This window comes from Ambystoma mexicanum, chromosome 6q, assembly GCF_040938575.1.
Source record: "Ambystoma mexicanum isolate Mex_15411 chromosome 6q, UKY_AmexF1_1, whole genome shotgun sequence".
Lineage (NCBI taxonomy): Eukaryota > Metazoa > Chordata > Amphibia > Caudata > Ambystomatidae > Ambystoma > Ambystoma mexicanum.
The window spans coordinates 886,109,478-886,134,905 of NC_090937.1; positions in this window are offsets into that span (position 1 = coordinate 886,109,478).

Sequence of the window (25,428 nt, forward strand, 5' to 3'; positions counted from 1 at the left end):
TCTTTGCTCACTCCGCCTCTCTTCCCTTTCCACCTCACAATCTAATATTGGCAGTATTCAAACCAACAGTTCTGGCTCTAGAATAGTCCTGTCGGAGAAGAACATAAGAGTGGCCACTGAAGCTCTTAAACCCGCCGCTTTATGGGATCTTCCTCACTTTGATCTCATGTCTGTAAATGACATAGAAGATTGGATTCGGGGATTTTCTGGCCTACACGCCACCACTAACACGAGGCACATGCTAAAACCTGGGGGCAGAAACCTCCCCTATAATAAGGGAATTCGGGAAGCCAAGAGAGGGTACAGAGCTGAGATTCAGGGTTTTAAGAACATAAATTTAGTGGGAGCCGCCTACTATGAGAAAGTTAGAAAAGCTCAAAACAAATATAGAGCCGGTATTAAGAGCATAAAAGCGTCAGAGAGGAACAACAGATATCAAAGGCTCGTACAAATCATCTGCTCTAGAAACTCTCGTAGTATTTGACGTCTCAGCGGAGGCCATTTATAGCAAAATAGTCACTCTCAAGGCCTCTGGAGCCCCCGGCCCTAACGGGCTGGCTAATGCAGTAATTAAGAACCATCCTGCATTTTGGGCACACCTCTTCTCTATTCTTTTCATAAAGATCTTAGCTCAGGGGACTATTCCCCGCTCCTGGCAAACGGCGATTCTCGTCCCTGTGTTTAAAAAAGGTAGCTGCATAAATCCTAACAACTACAGGCTCCTCTCCATGCTGGACATCACTGGCAAACCTTTTGCCGCATTACTGCTTAGTGAACTGCAGAAGTGTGTGGAACAAACCAACATAATTAGCAGATTCCAATGTGGTTTCTGGCGAGATTTTTCCACTTCTCACAATCTCTAGGTGATGGATATGCTTCGCACACGGGCACTTAGCAAGGGGCAGCCTCCGCTTTATGCCTTATATATCGACTTTAAGGCTGCCTTTGATTCTATCCCTAGAGCAAGGCTATGGATTAAGCTGGAAACTATGGGCTGCCCGCCTGGTCTGTTATACCACCTAAAACAGCTGCATCATAATACCTCTGCATGCCTCAGATTAAATCAGGAAGGCACTATGACTATACAGTTGATTCAGATAAAGCAGGGATGCGTAACTGCACCCCTCATTTACAATCTTTATGTATATGACATCCCTGCAGCACTTGCCGAGGCTAACAATTGCCCTCCAAAAATTGGTGAGGCGCCTTGCACTGTTCTAGCATATGCTGACGATCTGGTTGTATTTGACAATACCATAGCTGGACTTAGGCGCTCTGCGGTCACCTTCTGGGAATACGCTAAGGACAATGGTTTGACTATAAACCTAGATAAGACAAAGGTACTCAGATTTACTAGGAATAGAGCATCCCGAGTCAATCTGCAGGTACATAATAACCTTATACTTTATGCTCCATCCTATCGGTATCTTGGAGTAGAAATTGAGCCGTTGGGCGATTACCTCATGTGCCGGCAAGGACGTATAACCAGGGCGATGCAAGTGATAGCATTTATATCTTCGTTCACAAACAAACAGGGCAGCTTTACCTTGTGGGGGACCAGACACCTATACATCCAAGTGTTCGCGCCCATGATTACCTATGGCCTTGAGTCTCTTCTTTCTTTCGATCTTGCCTGGTTGCAAGTGATGGAAGGTAAATTCTGGCGCCAGATACTGGGATTACCTCTGAGTGTCCCAGTGGCCCTGATTAGGCTTGAATTGGGCCTCCCCTCACTCAAAGCATGGGTACTTAAAAGGAGGACAGGATTCTATCTTAAAATGAAGGGCAGCCCCTCCAATCCGTTAATGGCTGTGATCCATCAAGAAGTGAGTAAAAAACACACCACTTCTCCCTTCCTGAAAGACATGACCACATTTCTCATGGACATAGGCTGGACGCACAGAGGGGTGACTGTCTCTAAGGATGTTCTGAAAGCACTCAGCAAAAAGGTGGACCTATGGGACTGGTTAGAGAATTTCTCACACCTGAGCACCCTAAAGACTTTTCATTTTGTAAAATATAGACTTTATAATTTTATGCAACCACAAGCATATTTGTACCTTTGTCCCACCAAAAGGCTCAGACGTTTCATTATTTTGTTCCGTCTGGAGCAATTACCCACCCTGTATAACATAGGAGCCAGGGAAAAGATCCCTGCCAGTGAGCGAGTTTGTCGTTTGTGCAAATCTCCTGAATGTTTGGAGACAGCCAAGCACTTGTTGACTGAGTGTTCGGCTCTGGGGTGTTCAATCGCTAAATATCTTGGGGAATTTGTACATGACCAACGAACCATTTGTGAAACTTCATTCTGGCTCTATTGCACCAACACCTGCAACATGCATTTATTTATTGCATTGTATAATGTGTGGCAGCTGATTGAAAAAAACCTGGGCTCCTTGATCTGAAACAACGCATCATGGTGGTTTAAGATTGCTTGTGATACCCTGATCAGGCAGGGGTTTTATACCTCTGTACCTTTATTATCACTTTAAGGCAGGGCGTTTTTTTTTAGGCGTCTATTGCTTTCTTATATGGCTAAGATTGTGCTGATGTGTAGACAAAGACTATAAGCTTCACATAATTGTTTTTATTTGAATATTTTTTTTTCTTTTTCAGGTTGTAAATATTTTAAAGAACATTTTTGCTTTATCACATAATTTTTTTTCTGTATATGATAACTGCTGATTTGTTTTCTTTTAATGAGTTAATATTAATGTATGTCATTTGTATTATGTGTAAAGTTTGAATTTACTTTCAATCTGTATCACATTAAAGAATTATTATTAAAGAGAGTATAACTAGTTCTAACAGCAATATAAACACTCACTGGCAAATGTCACATTGTGTGCTTCACAGTCATTAAACACACATTAAAGTATCCTTCGAATGGCACTTGGTGTTTGTTAAAAGATGTGCAACTCATTGCTAAACTGATGTTACTTATTGTGTTGCAATAGGGGCACTTAACACACTTTATGTAAAGCACAAGGTGTGAAATTTTCAGCACATATGAATAATTGTGTCACACAAAAGTACATGCAGACCATAGAAGGTCACACTGTGTATATACCAGACTCTAACGCTGCGGTAGGTGTCTCTCTTGCTCCCTGTAATTCTCTGCATTGTCGTCCATATGTGTAAATGCAGTAAAAATACACATTGAATTCATGTGTATGGAACAGTTGAATCTAAACGTCAGAATGATTTTCTTTTTTTTTTGTCTTCTTTGCAGCTTATACTGCATTGTAAGCCTGTATATTTAATCACCGAAATATTTACTGAAGGAATTGTACAAACTCCCAAAAGAAGAAGTCAGCAAATGGTGGGAGGAACATTCACTTCAAAATGATGTGGATGTTGGCAGAATTCCACGTGGCTTAAGAATTTTGACCTTGCCGTCATTTGATGAAAAAGATCCAGAAATGCTAAGAGAGTGGGGTGACTCCACAAATATATGTTCAGGACAGTTTTTGAACATTCTCATCAAATATGCAAAAATAGATTGAGAAGGAACATAAAATAAAATGGAAGAAATTAGCGAGCAACTTTCCCAAATACCACCAAGCGAAGAAGGAAACAAGTTAAGAACAAGTATTGAAGAAAGTTTAAAACTGTATGAAAAATACATTATTCCTTTGTGATAAAGAATATTTTGAAAAAGAGAGAGTGTATACTTTTGCTCGCCGATTCAACCACATGAGGAAAAATATGACCAAAAAATGTCCAGAGCAAAGAAATAACCCCCACCTCTATTGAGATAGAAACAAATTGGATTCTGACACGACCAACAGCGAAAATGAGAATCCCCAAAGAAAACTCATTTTTTAGACAAAATGAGGATGCCAGGGGCAGATGGCTGCAACAATCCCAAAAAATATGCATGCAGAGGACGTGGCAAATCTCATGAACAAGGAGGAAAAAGAAAAAAATCAGGGGGGACAAAAGAACAAGCAGCTCAGAGTCAGACAGAAATACAAGAACGCCCTCTGGGAAGAAGATAGCGAAATAAGCCACATCAGTATTGACAACAGTATTATTAATCTTTCGGATTATATACTAAATGATGAACAAACTAAAGTTCGCCAGTATGGGTTTAATTTCTGTCCGACTTCTGCATATGATTATGCTGAAACTAGGGTTGACTCCTATAAATACATGTGTAAAATTAGACAAAAAATGCTTCATTATGAACCCACCCAAAGAAAAAACCAAATCTGTTTCTCAAGGCAAAACAGCAGTAACTATCCAAGACCTGTATGCTCTATTAGATCTGGCCAAATTGGAATCAATGGGACGTACTGAAGAAGCAACTACTGATATTTCCTTAGAAATGCTCAACATAGATACTGATTGGCCAATAGCAAGCAAATTGAAAGTGAAGTCCAGGTTTAACCCTCTGTTTCAGCCAGGTGGTAAAATAGAAGCTTTTTTAGTCATCCATGATCTTAAAAAAGCAATGTTTCAGAAGAGCAAAACAAAGTCTAACTCTTCATCTAAAGAAAGACACATTTTGAATGAACTGCAAGAAGTCAATAATATCATTATAAAAGCCTCAGACAAGGGTACCAACATTGTTATCTAGAACAGGACAGACTATGGTGTGGAGGTGCACAGACAATTGTTGGACATAAGTTGTTTTGAGAAACTGGAGAACAACCCAACAGAATTAATTAAGCACAAGGTGGAGTGCTTTCTGAAAAAATGGCTTGACCTAAACATTCTTGTTGAAGACGACTGTAAGTTCCTCTTTAACAAATGTCCCACTATACCCACCATCTACTTCCTCCCTAAAGTCCACAAAGACCCAACCCGTCCCCAACCCGTCAATGTTTGAGTAGATTCACTGGTTATTTGATAAATATACTGTAAAAAATATCTGCACCCAGTGGTCATTTGAAAATCTTTTTACGTTCAGATACTTAATCGTCATGTGGGTTGACTACCTCAGATGTGCTGCGTTCCTGGTGGACACCTTGTGGATCACAACCTCTGAAAGCCGAAGGTTCAACTGTTTTTTTTTTGTCCCATTGTCAATTTGAATGGAGCTTCCTTGGAAAACATGCCCACATATGTAGATCAAACTCTTTTACCTCTGGGATTCACCTTACTCTCATATTTGCATGACAAGAAAGATTTTTTGAACAGGATTGAAGGGATACCATTGGAGAAGAATTTCATGTTTTCTACATTTGATGTAGTTTCACTCTACACCTCCATCCAACATAGCGATGGCAAGAAAGCCTGTAAATATTTTCCTGATAGTAGATCACTTAATAACCTTGCTCATTGGCAGATGATCATGGAGATGATAGATATGTGTCTAACTAACAATGTTTTTGTTTGATAATGAGTATTATAATCAACTACGAGGAACTGCCATGGGCACAAGTTTTGCCCAACTTAAGCAAATTTGACAATGGGGTGGTGGGAAAAGCTTGTAGTGTGACAGAAAGCCATAGACAGCATACTAACCAGGTGGTTTTATGGTTAAGGTTTATTGACAATTTATTTATTCTCTGGAATGGTGATGAACAAGATTGGCTTAAGTTTGTGTAAATACTGAATGTGAATGATTTCAATTTGAAACCCATTGAAACAAATAGTCGGGAACAAATAATCTTTTTAGATGTTTTAGTTAAGACAGATCAAAAAGAGATTATTACTGAACTGTACCGAAAACCTATGAGTTCCAACATGCCACTTTTTGCTAGCAGCAATCATCCTAGATTATTGAAGTGGAGTATACCATATGGAGAGTTCATGAGACTACAATGTAATTGCAGCAAAATAGAACGGTTCGACCACGAATGCAAATACACAGCTAAGAAGTTCATCAAACAAAGCTATCCAAAGCAGTTTTGGAGAGAGCGTATTTGAAAGCTCGTAACCTAAATCAAACTACTCTGCTTTCAACCAATAGGATACCAGAGGAAAAAGAACAAAATGATAAAATAAGGCTAATCCTCACATATGGCACCCATGCAAATGTTATACAAAAAATACTGCATCAACACTGGCATGTATTACAGTTAGATGAAGCCTTATCGCCAGTTCTTGAGGTACGAGTCAACATAACCTTTAGAAAATCTGTCTCCATCAAAGACACATTGGTTAGCAATTAAAGTCTTGAGCAATATCTCTTGACTCAGTGAGAAGACTAACGGTTTCTCTAAGTGTACAAAATGCAAAGCATGCAAACATGCCCTCAACAGAACTAACTTTGTACATCCCATATTAGGCCATCCAGTGGAAATAAGAAGCCAAATTAGGTGTAACACTGAGGTTGTTGTATATGCTCACCTGTGTTCTTGCAACCTCTGGTATATTGGAAGTACAATTGGTAAGCTTAAATTAAGAATTTTACAACACACAAGAGCTATAAAGAACTTTAACCATTCCTACCCGATGGCGGTTCACTTCAGAGATGTACATCAGGTCAAACTTGAGAGTTTGAGATTCTTTGGACTGCATCAGATTAAATCAAGGCCTAGTGGGGGCAATCGTGAACTTGAACTGTGCCAGATGGAGACTAAATTCTTTCTAGATTTCGAACCAAAAAACCCAGGGGTCATAACCTCGATGAGGAGTTATACAAATTCCTAGGGACCTAAATAATTCAGATTAATAGAAGTGAATCTGTTTTTTCTTTTCCTTTTCCTTTTTCTTTGTTTTCTATTTTTGGAATCAACATGTATGCATTTGATGAAAATCGTTGATTCAAATATATATTTTTAATCTATTTGTTAGCATCAGTTGGTGACAATATTCTATGCAAAGTTATCACATTGGATTCTTAAGGCTTTGTGTTTAATTTCTATTGGCTTGTGCGTATGCTCACTGTTTTTTAGCATTTTTTTGTTCTAGCTCTATTTCTTGTTGTCCTTTATACAATAATGGTTTACACTTTTTCTAAATGGTTTTTAAGGCCAATACTGATGGAAATTGCTGCTATGAATTGTTGAAACACTGTGCGTTTTCGTCTTGGGGTCACCATGTATGCTTTATTTAAGAGCGACATAGCCATTAGTATTTTAATAAGGTTCAAATATTCATGCACTGTCCGTACTGTCCGCAAGCAAGATGGATCTGTTCTTAGAACACATGTGGTGTCTGGGATGTCCGTAATTAAGAAAAATGGAGGCGTCCTAAGGACACTGTACCTGTCCGTACTGTCTGCTAGCAAAATGGAACTGTTCTTAGAACGCGCACGGTGTCCGGGATGTCCGTAATTAACCGAAATGGAGGTGTCCTAAGGACAGTATACCTGTCTGTGCTGTCCGCAAGCAAAATGGAACTGATCTTACACGCGGTGTCCGGGATGTCCGTAATTAACCAAATGGAGGTGTTCTAAGGACACTATACCTGTCCGTACTGTCCTCAAGCAAAATCTCTGTAGAACATCTACGCACATGCGCACCACATCCAAAAGTCCTACGAACATTGCGCCTGTCCGTAACTGTCCATCTCACTTGTGTCACACTTTTAATTAGTTTGAGGACCCGAACACTGTCCGTAGAACACACGCGCGTATGCGCACAACTGTTTCCACGCATTTGGTGTCCTGCGGACACCCGTTCCCTTCGCGGGCGTGTTCACCTCTTCATCATGTGACCGCACCCACACTGAGCATGTGTCCTGATTTACGGACACTGTCCTGGTCTCCGAACTTTTTAAAAGTACTTTTCCAGACAATACAAAGTATTTTACCGTAATAATTTACCATTGCACATGTCCCATACAATGACCCTGGCTTTTTACATACTTTTTGAGCCTTTTTAGGGTGTTTCATATATATATATATATATATATTCAATGAGAAAACTTTGTTAAAGGGACGTTATGGTTAAATTGCACTAATAAAAAACCTATGAAATTCAGTGAAAAAACTTTACTAACCCTTTAACTGCCATGGGTATTTCCCCCAGTGCCAAGGCCTTTTTTGGTGATTTGCGTATGTGGCCATTCAATGCCTTTTAACTTTTTTGTTACATGAGATACCTTGGCCTAATTTGGCCCCTTTTTTTCCCCACATGTAGGCGGTCGTAACACCATCCAGGAATCCTAGGTTGCCGTAGGGGGATGAGAGAAAATAAGTTAAAAGGGCAAACATTTTGTGTTTTTTCAAAAAATGACAATAAAATGATGTACAAAGAAGCCAACGGTTTTTTCCTTGTAAGAGCTAGGAACAAATGGTTTGCTGTGCTCAATTTCCTGGCTTTCAAGAGCAGGTTGAGTGGAAACGAAAAAAAAAATATTTTGATGTGGTTATCAACCGTTTTGTGAGAGGTAGACGATTTTGGCCATTTTTGCCAATTGGACATGCATGGACAGAATGGAAGAAAAGGGTAGGAAAGCCGCCAAATTGGAGGACAGAAAGGTATATATTTCTGAAAAGTAGACAAAATTCCAAGTTTAGGAAGGGGTGATTTGAGTAGGTCAGGCAACAACTAGGTTGGGGAAAATGCCATAGATTGGGGGAAAAGCGGGAAAATGACCGAAAAAAATGTATGTGGTGGGCATGGTTGGCTTTGTACGGCAATGGCGTCTATGAATTTTGAGAAAAGCAATGCTTTGCTACATTCCTCCGAGTCTTGCAGTTAGGAAAGCACACATTTTTTGTAGTGTTTTACAAAACAAGCAATACCACAAGCCAAACACTGAGCCATGGTACACAGAAGTTTTATGCTTATGGCCTGAACAGACGCACTTAGCATGTTTAAATCAGGAAAACCAATGTGGTGAGGAACGGCAAGCATACTTTTTTTGAAAGAGCACAGGCAGACCTTTTCAAGGGTAGGTGACTTGTGCAGGTTACAAAAGTGTATGGTGCCTAAAGCAGCGACTAATTGTAGGGCACATTTGGGAAATGAAAGGGTTGTGTGACAAAGGGCACCAGCAAATGGGTCAAAACGTTATGAAAACCACACAAACACAACAAATGTTATACCATCCTGTGTAACCACAGGTGTCCCAATGAAAACGGTACCTCACATGTGTGGGTGCACCTACCTGAGCGCCAAGGGCAAAGCCTAAAACACAGGTAACCCCAAGTCTCTTTTGACACATGAATTTCACACTTTCTGCAGACGGGCACACCATTCAGATATGGGCCTCGGGTGTCCAAGCCACCAAGGAAAACAGGAAACCCCATGCATTTCCAAAAAGAGGACACCCGTGGGAATCCGCAGAGGTGTGATTTGCGCAAATCGGTCCAGAATGTATTACCCAGAACCCCCGGCAAAGACCCACAAAGGAGAAGGGTGCCCAAGGCCAGGGATATTATCGCCAACTTTGCTGGAGCCCTGCCTGCCCTGCGTTACAGCTTCTCCCCACCAGGGAGTCTCACCAGTGTGCCAATACCTCCCCGAAGGTAAAAGTAGTAATGCAGCCCAGCCACAACTCCAGGACGGTTGGATGTGATGTCGCTGGCCTTGGACATCCATGTACCATGTGGGTGTACTGTCCCCTAAGCACAGGAGCAGCTCCAGGGAGCCCCAGCAGGATCCCCATTCCTCTCCGGAGGTGACATCGGTAACGTAGCACAGCCAGAGGGAGGGATCCGCTCCCAGGGAAATACCAATGTTATGCTGCCATGGGGGGCAATTTGTGGCCTGCCCCTGCAATTGTGTCCCAGCCCACCAACATTTCTGCCCAGATGGCCCATTCCCACCCACGCCACCAACAATCCAGCCCCAGTCTCACCCACCCCACTGACAGTGGGCCCTAACCATAGAATAATAAAAATCAGTACTCACATAACGTTGCAGCTGCTCGCGTAGAAAAACTTTAAACAAAACAAAAAAAAATGTGTTACTTACTGTCACACCAGCAAAATGTAGCCCTCCCCAGGGGCAGATAAGGGGGGGCTGTCCTGCACTCCTAACTGGGCTCAGATGCCCCTTCCTAGGAGCAGATATCTGGTCCCAGGGAGGGCTGCATGACATGGCACCCATTCTATTGTGGGTGGGGGTTGGGAGGCTCAACACCCCATCCCATTAGAACATTCCCTGTCCCTCTGGGGTGCCCAACAGCCCCCCTAAAATGCATTCCACCATTTTCACTTTTTTCCTTTGGTAACCCAAGTCCCCTTGGCGCAGAGATGCACATTGGTGTGCCAATCTGGCCACGGGGTGCCCAAACCTTACTGCCCCACCCACTGGGGGGCCTGTCCCACAATTTTTGGGGATATCTCCCCCCTCACCCCAAATGGGTGGCGGGGGCACCTCATGGAGGCCTCCCTGGACCTCCTACAAACGGCTGCATGAGGTACACCCCCCTCCATTTGTGGTGGGGGGAGAGGGCCCCCAAAAATTGTGGGACAGGCCCCCCAGTGGGTGGGGCAGTAAGGTTTGAGCACCAGTGGCCAGATTGGCACACCAATGTGCCCCTCTGCGCCAAGGCAAGTTTAGTAAACAAAGAAAATAATTCAAAATGGCAAGCTGCCCTTTATCGGGGTCTGAGGGGCCCCATACACCGCCAGGTAATTTTCTATTGTGAAGGGGGGTGCACCTCTTCACCCCCATCCCAATTTGAGGGGTGGCGCATCTCATGTAGCCTTCCCCAGGGCAGATAAGTGGGGGGCTGTCCTGCACTCCTCACTGGGCTCAGGCGTCCCTTCCTAGGAGAAAATATCTGGTCCTAGGGAGGGCTGCATGACATGGCACCCACTCCATTGCGGGTGGGGAATGGGGGGATCACTGCCCCATCCCTTTAGAAAATTCCCCATCCCTTTGGGGTGCCCCACAGCCCCCTCTAAAATGTGTTCCCCAATTTTCACTTTTTTCCTTTGGTTACGCAACTCCCCTTGGTGCAGAGGGACACATTGGTGTGCCAATCTGGCCTGCCCAAACCTTACTGCCCCACCCACTGAGCGGCCTGTCCCACAATTTTTGGGGGCCCTCTCTCCCCTCACCCTAAATGTATAGACTCCATCTACTTTATAATTCTCAGTAAAGTACATAGACTCAATAAGATTTTCCAACATTTCCATTTGCATTTTGTGTTCTGCTAATGCGAATATTGTTGCGTTCATCCTCCGTGGGTACCGTCCCAGCAGCCCAAGTTACTAGCCCAAGTGAAAGGAGGGTGGATAATGAGGTCGCTGGACCATTATCCCCCTATTCTTGCCCCTGAAATGGGGGATGAAGGCCATTAGCACCCTAGGTTTCCAAAGCGGGAACCCGGGGTGCTAAAAAAGAGGATTTTTCAAGATGACCACCATGGAAAGGGAAGGTGAGGGTTCCATACAGGGCTCCTCTTTGCTTTCCATGGCAGCCTGCAGAAGGCAAAAAGAGAACCCTATGACCATATTACCACAAGCACATTTTTCTTCCCTTTCAGATCTATCGTAATTTCGAATAATTTTACCACAAAGCCAGTCCCAGGTGGACATGGCCACTTTAATCCTATGTTTTGTCCCTTGTGGTCATGGCCAGTAGCCAGATTGTCCGGATCATGACGTTATTCCATGACCCAGACAATCTGGCCACTGCCCATGTCCACAGGCCACCCCTCAGTCACTAAAGGTATACCACTATTTTTTATAGCTACTTTATGACACTTGTCAAATAATAACACACTGGCACATTTGCAAAACCATGCTTGTAGGTCCTTGCCAATGCTCCTCACGCAAGTTTGCTGGAAATCCACCCATGTTTTATTTTTTCAAAAGTGTCAAATGTATCCACATACAATCGTCAAATAACCTAGCCCCCACTTCACAAAATCCATTCAGACTTTACTAAAACATCTATAACTAGATCTATAATCTTTTTGCAAACCTTTGTGTAGATTTGTCAAATGACACCACATTTATAAGCCTTTACAATATTTGGGGACGCCCCTCTAATTTTGCTCCCTCTTGACAGAATCCCACCAAACTTCACAAAAACATGTATATCTAGATCTAAGATCAGTTTGCCAAATGAAGTGTAGATTTGTCAAATGGCACCTCATTCATAAGCCTTTACATTATTTTGGGACCCCCCCCATCTAATTTTGCCCCCTCATGACAGAATCCCACCAAACTTTGCAAACTCACTCAGAATCAGAAATGCAATTAGCCCTGATTTGAAAAAGACGCTTACGTCGAAACACATGTCCTCCTAAAGGGCATACATTTTTATATTTTTTGAACAAATGCACAATTAAAAGCTCCAAGTTTACCGATTGGAGAAAAAGAGGCAGTCTTTGTCTTTCTTTCTCTCGTCCTTGATAAGGGCGCATGACAATAGCTTAAGTAGCAAAGATTGTTTTGCAATTTGGAGTCAAACGGAGTTAGGGAGCCATGAAACTCCGTTGCTACTTCATCATGCGACCGTGACCTTGAATTCAACATTCAACAAGGAGAGGGCGCTGAGGTCCACGGGGATAGATACCCAAAAAAAAAGGCTCCCCACTCATAAGCAAATCACTCAGAATTAGGTCAGAAATATACATGCAAAATTTCATGCAGTTCCATTAAGTGGCACCAAAGTTATAAGCCATCCAAGAACTGCATTTCCCCAACCCTGTAATGCTGAGGTGTTCACGAACTTTACAGGACTGTTTGTGGACTTTTGCGGCAAAAAACATCAATTTATTTGCTTCTTGCAGCCATATTCCATCCCATCCTCATCACCCCTTACCTCCCCAGAGATTATTTGATAAGATTACAAGTGCAATGTTGTGTTTTTTATCTGTTTTTACCGCGATGTCTGCAGACACCGGTTGATGTCCGCGAATCCAAGATGGCGGGCGTTTCCAAAAATCTGACGCACTTCACGCTCTGCACCATCCAATCAGCGGACACGGTGCATGTCCACGGACATGACGCAAGCCGATTATTCAATCGGTGTCCTGTCCACGGAGCGAACAGGGAAGTGTGTCCACGGAGCGGACATAGATATCACTAATTTATTGTGACCTACTTTTTGGTCATTTTAAAAAAAACTACTAGACGGATGTTCACCAAATGTACAAAAGCATGCTTTCGGGACCAGGCCGCTGCTCCTGTCGCAAATTTGGTGAAAATCCATCCAACGGTTTGGGCTGTAGGCGTGAGCAAAGTTTTTTCCCCATTCAGTTTATGGGAAAAAAAGACATTTGGGACCCCCGCTAAAACTTTGCTCCCTCTTACCAAACCTCACCAAACTTGCAAAGAAATTCAGAGTGGGCCATATACTTTTTTTTCAAAGTTTGGTGAGGATTCATCTAGGGGGAGCGAAGTTATAAGCCGCCCAAAAAGTGCTCTCCCTATGTGATGAGCAACTTAACCATAACTACATGGCCACTACTGCAGGCCATGTAATATATATAGGAAAACAATTTGGCATAGTTATGTACACTGTAATTTATTAAACAATGTGTGTTAACATGGTTTTTGTATTGTTGCGGCTTCCCCTTAAAAAAGCCAATTGTTCATACAGTATTAATTTGTAAACAACACATTATTATTTCCCTTGCGTGATTTGGTTTTATATAGGTATTTGCCAGGCACTGAAATAATGGTAAAAATTGAACATTAGGTGGCAATAACTGAACAATGGTGTTAGTGCATGAGTATGTTATGCCAGTGGCTTTACTAGTTTAAAGAGGAATGTGTTGCATGCAATTGATGTAAGGGCACACATATTGCGTGTAAATCAAGTGACTGAAGGCAGACTTGAGGAAGACATTTTGAATACACCAGGAGCTGGTTTAAAGCTGCAATTACGCCACTAACTTTCAGAAGACTGCTTAGAATTCGAATTAGCATGTATCCCTTAAAAACATAGAGCTAGCGTAAAGAGATCTTAGGTATGGGAGGTGTTTGGGTGGGTTAGCTAGTGAGGTGAATGATCATAGGGACCAGCATGGCAATGGGGTGGGGCGGGTTAGGTGCGAACGAACCCCCCAAACGACAAAGACTGCCTGTCACTCCTAATGCTCTATTTCTCTCCCATCTTCAATTACCACGTCAATAGTTGTGGTTTAAAGCAGCGCTTGCAGTGCCACATAATAGGCAACACTAACACATAATTAACAATACACATGAAAACTGTTAAACTTCCAGATTTTGTTGAGTGAGAACACATTCACCTTCCCTCTTTAGGGACAGTTATGGTTATTAATATCGATACGTTTTATACAAAGCGTCAAACTTCTGAAACGAGGAGATTTAATTTGCCCTCAATGCATAGAGGCAGTATTCCTCCGCCTGCTAAGCAACACTCACGGCTTGAACGAGCAGGCCCAGCATTGCTCTTGTTGACTTCAATAACATCTGAAGAGAATAAGATGAAACACAAACACATTATCTGGATATTGCAATTGCTAATTTCCTTGGGCAAACATTTTTCTCTGATTCAAAATGAGATTTGGGGGGAGTAAATGATATTATGGAAAATGAGTAATGTTGTCACTGTGAAACTATGAACTGTGGTATATTAGCTCTCACTGGTTACAGAAGCGGCTCTTCTTGCAGGCCCTCCTGCTGCATGTGAAGCGATCTAGTGATGCGTATCTGCGTGCCCTTCTCTGTCCTCCATCCCGTACCTTCAGCAAGGCTCTGACATCCCGCTTCTCCCCTGCGCCTGTGCGTGTTCCTCTGTTGTGCAGATATTGCACTGCAGAAGCCTTTCTTCACCGCTAATAGGATGCCGCTCATTCGTGATTATCAGACACCCAGCTCTTGCGTGGTGCTGCGGGCAGGGCCGTGGCTCGCAGGCGTGTTTGGCCTGCAGGCTTCCATGCCCTTCCTCAGGGTGGATGATGGCGGTGAAGCAGATGCTTGTCTGTCTGTTCTTGCGTTTCTCGAGCCTCTTCAAGGGCACAGAGCACTTTCAAAGATCAGTCCCTTCCATCCATAGTTATTTGTATTCATCTACATGCTGATGTTTAGAAAGCAGCCCTTTCTTCCCATGATGCCCTGTTGTTCAGAATGCTGTGTTTTCTCTTACACGTAATGTGCATCTCTAGGATTGATGTCACTGTTTTTCGGAGATGTTCTTTCCCTTCCAGGAGCTTGAAGTGCTCTTTTAATATTGAAAGACGCCTTCTAGAATCATCTACGACCACCTTGCCAGTCTATCTTTACTGTTCATTTATCGCCCTTCATCCATTAAGAGTAGGTACTCATATTTCCCGCGCATTCGGCAAGTTAATATTCCTGTAGATTTGGATCTGCACTTAAGCCGTAACCCCATGAGATCTGTAACAAGGCACCACACCTACTCACAGTACCGACTAGAGGAGCAGAGGGCTTCTAGTCATGCTTTGCCATCACTAGTTTGGATACAATACTAACAAGAGGAGCAGAGGGCTTCTAATCGCGCTTCTGCCATCACTAGTTCAGATACAATTCGCTCTGTGCATGAATATTGCTGAATGAACAAAAACTTCTCAATCTGATAATGTTTTCACTACAAGGACTACACAATTGAAGACAATGGGCCTCATTACAAGTATGGCGGTGTGGAAATAAAAATGCCATTGTACAATGATACCGGTAGGGGCCACAGATCACCTGGAAGTCCTGACCTGCTGGGTTGTCAAGCCTCAACCAGCATGGTTGTCACGGAAGCACCAGCATCAGTAGCAAAAGTGCCAATGCTTCTGTGTACCCATTTCCAAGGAGTCCTGTTGGACTCCATGGAAATGGGCAGTAATCATTACCGCTGCCACTTGGGATATCAGGCGGCGTTATGGCTGTTACAGGGTTGCCAGAAACCCACTGCTTACCAGCAGGTTTTCCACCGTGCCTGTAATGAGGGTCAATGATTTACATGCTGTCGTCTAATTGATGTGTCTCAGCTCTTCTGTTTTTGTTTCAAATTACTCTCAGTTTATAATATAACGCTTGATAGCCCTTCCAATGTCAGATGGTTGTTTAAATGGACTAACACCAATAATCACACCCTTTTATCAACCAGTCTCTTTTTTGTATCTGACGGCCTGACATAATTTGCTGATTTAAAGAAGTGGTAGCAGGTATCATTTCATTGGCACCCTCAGCTTGTGTTTCCACCAATCACATTGCTTCAAACCCAGGCGGAATGTTATGATCCAAGCCTGGGTTCTGAGAAACCCAAGCAGTGGAGACATGCTGAGACCATCTTCCCACCTGCTCCCTGCTTGCCTTCTCTGCCAACCTTCACCATGTCCCATGCCAACCCCCATCACATCCCCACCAGCCGTGAGGCCCATACTCCACGCCTATGGGTGCTATGGAAATGCAAGATGGGCTCTGCACAGATGCCCACCCTTCATTTTCATTAAGGCCATGTTAAGTGAGGATGCCTTTGTCTGAAAGAATGAGTCACGTGCTGCCGCGACCAGTTTGACCAGTTGATTCACATAAATGTATTGCAGTTTGCACCTCAGGATACTAATAGCAATATTCGCCCATTATGGAGTGTCTTCGGTTTTGCTGCGGCATATGACTTGAGACCACAGGCCACTAGAACATGGTGAAGGCACCAGAATGGGTGCTTATTGTGGTAGCACACGAGGCTGCAAGCATACATTTGTACGAATCAATGATTTTCGGTGAGCATGAAACCTGTTCTTCCACACAAGGGCATTATCATCTAACATGGCTGCCATGGAAATGGAGGTCAGGCTCCGTGCAGAGCCCCTCATCCATTTCCATTGTTTAATTAAAACACACACATTGAAATAATCATCAGCCACACTGTGGGGAAAAGCAATGTACAACTGCAAATTAGCCTGTAAAGTGAGCTCTCAGATTGACTCCTGTGAGGAGCCATTTTTGTTATAGATTGATGACCGGAAACCTGTGGTTATTGAGCTGTATGAAAGTAAATTTAATGTAGCGTTTTATCAATTCACTACAAAGTGACCCACTTAACTGTAAAAAAAATATATAGGTCTATTTCTCTCTTTCTAGAGGAGTGTGTGGCAGAGCCCATGGAAGCCATTCGGGGGAGGTATGCACGGTACTACCTTGAACAAACTTCTGCATGTGCGCCTACACATCTTATGCATCAGCTATACACTGTGCATTCATGGACCCACATTCCTTGTGCTCAGGTCTGTATGTTTGTGTGTTTGAGTTTGTGAATGACTATTAATTCTCTAGAGAAAAAGACATACCTAAATAGACATTTTCTGTTAAGTTGTCTAGTACAGCAATATGCAACCTTTGGCTCTTCAGATGTTTTGGACTAGTATTGCCATCAGCTGTAGCCATCATGGTATGGTGAGGCATCATGGAAGCCGTAGTGCAAAACATCTCGATTACTGTAGTTTGCAGAGGCCTTCTCTGTTGTTTACCACTGTGATACAGCGTGGCCTCATGTACCTTTCTAGGCGGATGCAGCCTGACCTTCACAATTCTTTTAAACAAGTGCAAAATAAAGTTCAATCCTCCAAATTTCTATAAACTAGACCAACACACTATTCTTTCTATGCAAGCATGCTTGAACACCCAGCAACAGCAAACGTTGAGGATCGATCGAAGAGTTATCATGTCAACATCTAAATATAGTGTCTCCTGAGATGAGGTCTTGAGAAAAAGTGAGAAATCCTAAAAAGCGCTTTCAATGTGGTCCGTGATTGTTGAATGCAGACCCTGTAGCGATGAACACACTAAGATTTGGAATCTTGGGACATATCACGTAAAGGGGTATGCAGTGATAAATCCGTGGCAAAAATGTCGCCTGTACAAAAAATCGTGGCACAAATGCTCAAGTTTCACCCGTTGAAGGTGTACCCTATTACACCATTTAGGGAGAGCCAGGGTTGTGGGGGTGTCCCCTGCTCCCCTTAAATGGTATAATGGGTCCAGGGGTTACGGGGGTTTCCCCCGCATCCTTTACATGGATTATGGCGGCAAAACTACAGCCTTTTTGACGCAATATTTTGTGTCCACGGCCATTTTTGCTGCGATTTTAACACATGGAACCCGTAAAGGGTCAACAGGGACTCATAGACGTGGGTGGGTTTAATGCCACGTGGTCTTTCACTGCCAGGTTCATAGTCCTGGTGGTACTGATCAGTGGCTCACACTCCTGTTCTACTTGAAGACGTTTGCTGCCAAGTGTGAGTGAAGAATACCAAGGAGAATAAACTATTGGTGTTGCTTTTGAGGTTCATCAGCAAAAGCTCGGCATGATCCCTGTTAACACTAATTAAATGTACCTGAATCAGACAAGTTGTTTAGATAGTATGGGGTAGGAAAGCACCCCCGAGCTTGAGGTGTTTCTATGTGTGTGTGCTTGGATGTGTGTGCATTTACTACACGTGAGGCACTAACTAAAATGCAATAAACTATTAACTGGATATTTAAAAAGATGCATGCATTTGATACATTGAAATGATCAAGACAAAGTCTCTGGCCTTTAAAAATGCGTGGGAGCAAGTGTTGCTGCAAGTGATATTCTCGTGTGGGATGAGGGGCCGATGAAAAAGATTTGACCAAGTACAAAATCCCGAGAATGTACAGACTTTTATTCAGGTGTTCTACCCACCCATCTGATAGAAGGCAGTTTATTTTTGCCTGTATGATTTTATTAAAGGTTGAGTTGACACAGATTTAAGCTCCATGCTGCAACGCCATGGCACGGCTTCTATCTTTATTGCAATTAAATGTGGAGAGGTTTGCAGGCAAATTATACAGAATATTTGAGAGAGATAGAACACATCCAGGCATTGCATTTTATGACACGTACTGTCTTGCTCTCTGCCATGCGAGTGTCTGTATTCACAGTAAGCAGAACAGGGCTGGGGGAGGAGAGGAGTGATTTATCTCCCATAGGAACGGCATGCTACTTACAATGCAGCTCGCGGGCGGTCCCTTCGGGATGGCAGGAGTGCATCATAACAAGATGATATGTTAACACCTACATGGATGTAATTTAGACTGTACGTTTCATCAGAAGATTGGTTTAAGTGCTGCAATATATAGAATTCTTAACACCCAAATCAAAATAGGTGTTTCATTTTGAAGGTGCCACTCATTCAAAGCATTTTTGATGTAAAATCCTCACTTCAACAAACTATTTGTCAGTAGACAAATTACTGTCCCACCGTTTCTCAGGGACGTCTTGGGACAGACAATGCATTTGCGGTAGACTCCTTGTGCAAACTCTGTATTTAGGGATATGGTGACAAGGACATTACAATTTGTTTGCACCTGGGAAGGGCTCTCAGCCAATCAGGCGACTGGAAATGCAAGCAAGAAAAAAAGTGTACCGCCGATGTTTCGCCAGTCACCAGAGGCCCTTTGGCAGGTGCCGCCATCTTGATTGTGGGAGGCAACAGGGAGACTTTCCCTGTTGCCTCCCCACACTCCCCACAAAGGCATCCTGCACCTTCACACACCCTCTCCCTCCATGACCCTTACTTGCTGGACATGAGCTTTTACTCCAGTCCTGCTCAAGGCCACCACAATAGAAAGCGAGAAAAAGTACTGGGATTTATTAGTTTATGAATCGCTTTTGTCCTCCCGTGTTCCCCTCCCTTGCCTCGTCACGCTCTGAAACACTTGTGTATGAGCACGATACAAATAAAATATCATATCATAACAATAATCTAGTACATGTGTGACTTGATCTTTTCACTTTGAGGACAGAAGCAAGCATTCAGTGTACTAGTGATCTAGGTAGAAGATGTTCCCAATTTTCATGGGATTGAATTAATTGGACAATTTGTGAAGTGTTTCATATTTCTAAAAGCACAATAGTACATATGGAAAGGTAGCAAACTAAGGTAACTGTGAAAAAAATAAAAACAGGTCTGAACAATATATTTCCTGACAGCATCGACATGCTATTTAATAAGATCTCACTGGCCACATTCATGTGACGCAAACTACATTTCATTAAGCAGAAACAGCCATATTATTAACATGATTATAGGTTTTGTGAAAAGCACACCAATGCTACAAAGGAGTGCCCATACACTTGCTGCATGGAAAGACAATTTTCTTTATAGATAAATAGTGCTAGCGTTAGTGAAGGTTTGAGAAACAAAACAATAGGCTACACATTGCACCATCCATCACTTGTCTTTAAGTTTAGCACAGAGTGCCACCACATACCATGATCTAACTAGTTGTCAAACAATCAAGTTGTTATTCGATCCTTTCACAATTTGGCCTAGCTGCACACATACTTATACACCTCCATGAACACCTCAACAGTCTTTAGAGTGCAGTTATACCCCACAAATAAATCGGTCTGGCTGGCTGCACACACAGTCTCATACACACGCTCCACCACTACCAGAACCTAGATTAGGAGGCCATCTACCATGTTGCACAAATTCCACTGATCTCTCACAACCACCAAGCCTAGTATTAGAATGCAGCTACTCACCACACAAACCGCACTGACTGCACACATATTGACCTCACCCAAACACTATATACTACCCTACTCTCTACACTGACCTGTACTACCGTCCCCAAGGGCATTCAACCCACAGCGCTTTTAGATCATACCAATGGAATATAAGGCGCTATACAAATGACAAATAACATAAGAATAACATAACATAGCATTGTAGGAGGTGAGGTCTATAGCCAGGTTCTTAGAGGATTAATGTACAAGCATAAACCTGTGAAATTCATAGTTGCTCATGTTCGGAGAATCACATAGACATTCCTTTTTGATTAACCAATGACAAGTGCTTTATAATTCTATGAAGAAGTGCTTCACATAATAATCTGGGTGTTCTCTCACTATTTATTAATCTATTTCCACCAAGGGCATAATAATTCTGTGACATAAAAAAAGACAACCCAACTTGGATATTGTGCATCTTATTTCTTACCACCTGCTTCTATAATTAGGCCAATTGAATGTTTAAATGGTACATTATATTACATAAAAACTGGATATGTCCCTATTCATCTCCCACCAACATAATGAATGTAAATGTTGAGCCTCAGTTTGTGACAAACACATTGCAATTTGTAGTCAGTTTTTCAGTTTCTCATGAGACTCCTCGTTAAATTGAGAAAAGAATAATAGTCTTTAAGTGTGTTATATTCCAGCAGTAGCATTGCTTTCATTTCAATTCTTCACCAATATTGTTCTTGCCTCCATTTCCTGTATCTACCGCCTTCTCTTGGCTTCTTCCAGGCTAGTTTAATCTCAAACAATGGTACATTTATGGAATTACGTTTATGGACCCCTGGTGCAGTATTGGCCAGGGTAATTATGGTTGTCTTTTTTTTATCAGTGGCAAGTGTTCATATCTTAACATTTTTAGTTTCTGTATCATACTCTGGATGAAAATAATGTTGCATGTGCATTGGAGCACAAATAAGACACAGACATAATAAACATGTCCATGTTTATCACATGGTTGTCAGTACTGTTAGCAAATATTTATACTGCTCCCATCATCACCATAGGGGTCTTACAGCGCCTGGCCTTGTCCAAAAGGTGGTATATTGTGACCCTGCCAGTGTGTTTCCAGGCCTTAGTCTACGGAAAGGAAGTGGAGGTTTGGGAAGGAGGTGATAGGAAAGAGAAACGAGAGAACAGAATGACCAAAACAGAGAGGAAAATAATTGGGGTGAGTGGGAGGGATTATTGTTGTGAAGTAGGGGTGGATGTTTCTCAAATGTGATAAATTATTGGTAAGCATAGATATCGAACTCAGCAGAGTACAGCTCGCGTTAGAGCAGAGTGTCATTTTGATGGCAATATCTACGAACTGACAGATAATGGTACTAGATGTAGTCAGATGGTGGATGGGTGTGTGATGGACTTGCATGGTGTTCAAGAGGGCCCTAGCAATTGTATGCATTAAAGAATGTTTACACGCTGCATAATTACTGCTGCAGGAAACTGTCCTGGGTTGTGGATTTAGCCACATCAGGGTAATGTTATTTTTTAAATCGGCTAAGCACTTGTGTGTTACAAACAGTTGGTAAGTTGTCTTAATGTACAATACAGTCTCCTGAGTTGTGCATAGTCCATGCTGGAAATCTGTGAATATAGTGCCTGATATATCAAGATATCAAGATGCTTTTGCATAATACAGCCCTTTGGATTAAGGCACTATATAAATAAATACATCATTATCATTATGATTGCATACTTCAATTGTGCATCGAAGAAGAAAAAAAACACATTCAACAACAGGAATGCTAACACATGTTTTGCGCATATGTGTCTATCCAAGTCAACATGCGATACACTTCATTATTTAGCAAGAATATTACTTTCTCATCTGTCTTCACAACATTAGCAACAATGCAAAATGTGTATGCTTCATCATCATTTTCGAATGATGTGCTAGTTGCCATTTCCTGTGCACACAATCGAAAATAATAAAAAATAAAAGTACAAACAATAAATGTGAAATTAGTGTGATATTAATATGCTGTAAATATATCAAAAGACTCCAATTTTCTTTATTTTTAAATATGAGCTATGCAGTAATTTCTTTCCATTTTCTATTATTTCAATAGTAATGCAGTTCATGGTGACATAATCAGAGCAATTAAGTGCTGTTAAATTTTATCAAGAATTGTGTAGCTATTAAACCAATTTGTGTCCTTCAGAATGAACATCAAATTGCTCACCAGAGATTACAGTGCTTTATTCACATGAGATTTTATGTATGTGTAGAGGCGGAAATATTCCCTGGAAGGAAATTGATTGAAACTATCATGAGACAATTATGCCTACTCTCTTGATTACAAGATGCACTTCTAAGTAATCAAGAGATACATATATGAGTTTTGCCTAATTTTGTCAATGAGTGTTTACTCTCCAAATACAGTGTTCCTTGTGGCTGCCCTTTATTTCCATTGTCTTGGGCAGCTCTCGCAATTGTAACAAATTGCAGTTCACACTGCAATATTAAATAATTACAGATATAATTATCATAGGTTACCGAACAAACTGAAACTGGTTTACCATGACACCAGTGCTTTAAAAAAACACCTTATTGGTGTTATTACTAAACATTTTATTTTATTATTCTTATTAGTCGTGGTGCTCGCGTTAATGTTAGGACCTCATTTGTAGTGTTGTTGAGAAAAGTCAGAGGCAAAATCTCCAGTATGGTGCACATGTATTTGACATCCAAGAGTTGAGTGCAAATGTCTGATACCTTATTAGCGGGAGCACTGGTTTTGTTAATAGGTCGAAGTGCTTTTGCACAGCATGGTGTCTGGTCAGCAAAAGTACTTCAAAAGCACAATTCCAAAATGATTTAGATGTCTTATTCAAACTATTGTAGTCTAGTAGTTGTGAACGAATTTGTAACCAATGTATACGTACAAAAAAGTCACTTTCGCCCGCTTTAATCTTTTGAATTAGACCTCACACATTTTATTTTAGTCACTTAACGCTCGGAAGTTCAAACCATATGCTAGGAAACAACTACGGGAAAACGCTATGTAAATAAACCAATGACAAGCCATGTAATAACCACTGGTTGCCATTACCCGCCCTGACAATATTTTGTAATGTTGCATAAACCAGAAAATAAAATACATCGAATTGGAAATAGTCTAGTCAGTTATATTAGAGGTATTCAATGAAGAACCAAATAAGCAGTGGTAGAAATGTGCCCAAAAAAGTAGTGGAACTTTGTGACTTCAGCTGGGGACAGGGTAGGAAGAGGGTCGAGCGCAACACGTTTGGTGTTGTGGATGGGCCAGGTTGACATCTAAGTGGGTGGAACAGGCATAAGAAGGAGGTAATCTATATTGTTCATTAATTTCTCTCAGTTGGTCAGTCAGTTGGAACATTTATATATGATCTTTGTGAAATCAATGTCTTCTACTCACTGATCTTAACCCTTCTGGAACCCTTACTTAACACCTGCCTGAACAGCAGCTGCTTCGACTGGCCACTAGAAAAATGTGTGACATCATGAATAGAATTTGGTAATTTATTACAATGCCTCGATTCTAAGACTGAACATATTTGATCTCCTGTGGTCCTGAATTATCCCTCAGAAGTGCATTGACTGGTCACTAAAGCTTCCACTCTAGCTACACACTTGCTCAGTATCATTAAGGGGGAAAAGGCCACAAAGCCACTGAAGCTAAAATAAAAACCAGTGGAAATGGCCTGGATCTTTATCAACTCTAACTTCTTAGTATTTAACCGAAAATAGCAACTTTACACGTTTTCCAAAAAGTTGGGAGATGGGGTGTTTTTCGACAGATAATTTCTTACTGTTAGCAGAATTCTTATCCAGCTTCCAATAGTCAAGACAACGTTCAGCCAGGCTGTGATGCCATTCAGCCTTTGTAAACAACGCTTGAAACCGTTTTCAGTTTAGCAGTAATTGTTATAGGATGATAACATGAAGAGGTATGTTTTAACTTCCAAAAGAACCATTGCCGGAATGGTGCAAATGGTTCTAAAAATGTGTGGAACTGTTAACAGTAAAAAATAAAAATAATGGTACTACGCTTTTGTTAGCTCACGCACAATTCCACCACTGCGAATAAGTGTGATCTCTCTGCAAAGTTAACAGCACTGTCGTTGTTTATTCATAGTACCCTCCAATGGCCCTCATTCCGAGGTTGGTGCTAGTCATGGCGCTATTAGTGCCATGACTAGCACCAATACCGGTACCGCCACCGACAAAATTAATTTAATGAGAGTTTCAATTAATTTTAGTCCAGTAAATAGTTTACCTGACCCCACACAAACATAGGATCAATTGGTCCAAATGTTGCTTACTGATGTTATTTTAATTTGGAGCATGCAAACTGGTTGACAAGCTTCAGAATGCTGTACAATGTTAACAGCACTGAATATCATCATGACACGTATTATTATTAAAATAACTAGATTTTGGTCCAAAATATAAAATGTTGAAATTCTTAATTTATTTCATGAAGATCCCTATGTCCTTGATGTAACATATCTAAGTTGGGAATGAGTTCCAGCACTTCGAAGCAAGGACATTCAAAGACCTATTGTTTGCCCTGTAGTACGTACCACCTAAAATTGCCACAATACATTGAGTCTTTGAATGCAGGTTTCCTTTAGGAGAACATTATTAGACAATTATTACTGAGGTTTCATGGAGTATTTGTAGTGATTCAAGAAGCTGTATAGGCTCACTCCCCGACTTACCACGTGCAATACCAATAAATGAGACACACCCCAATGGGGAATGAGACTAAGAGAACAGGCTGTGAGAGTTAGGTTTTGTTTATGTAAAATTGGCATCCAGAGAACTCTGCTGCCTGAGAGCGCTCTGGCATACAACATACTTACAAAGAATTATAAAGGAAAACATTGTCATAAATGATGCAACTAACATAGGGTACTACAACAGTTTTTGGATTGGCTGGAAGGTGAAGGCACATATGTCGGTGTAGGCGCTGCTTCTTCCGGATTGGCTGCCCAGTTGGCGGGAGGGTGAACATCACGTGGTCCAGCTGCCAGTGTCCAGGAGGGGTGAGGGTCAGGTCGCGGTGTGGTAGGGCGAGCCCTAACTATGCTAACGTGAAATGCTACC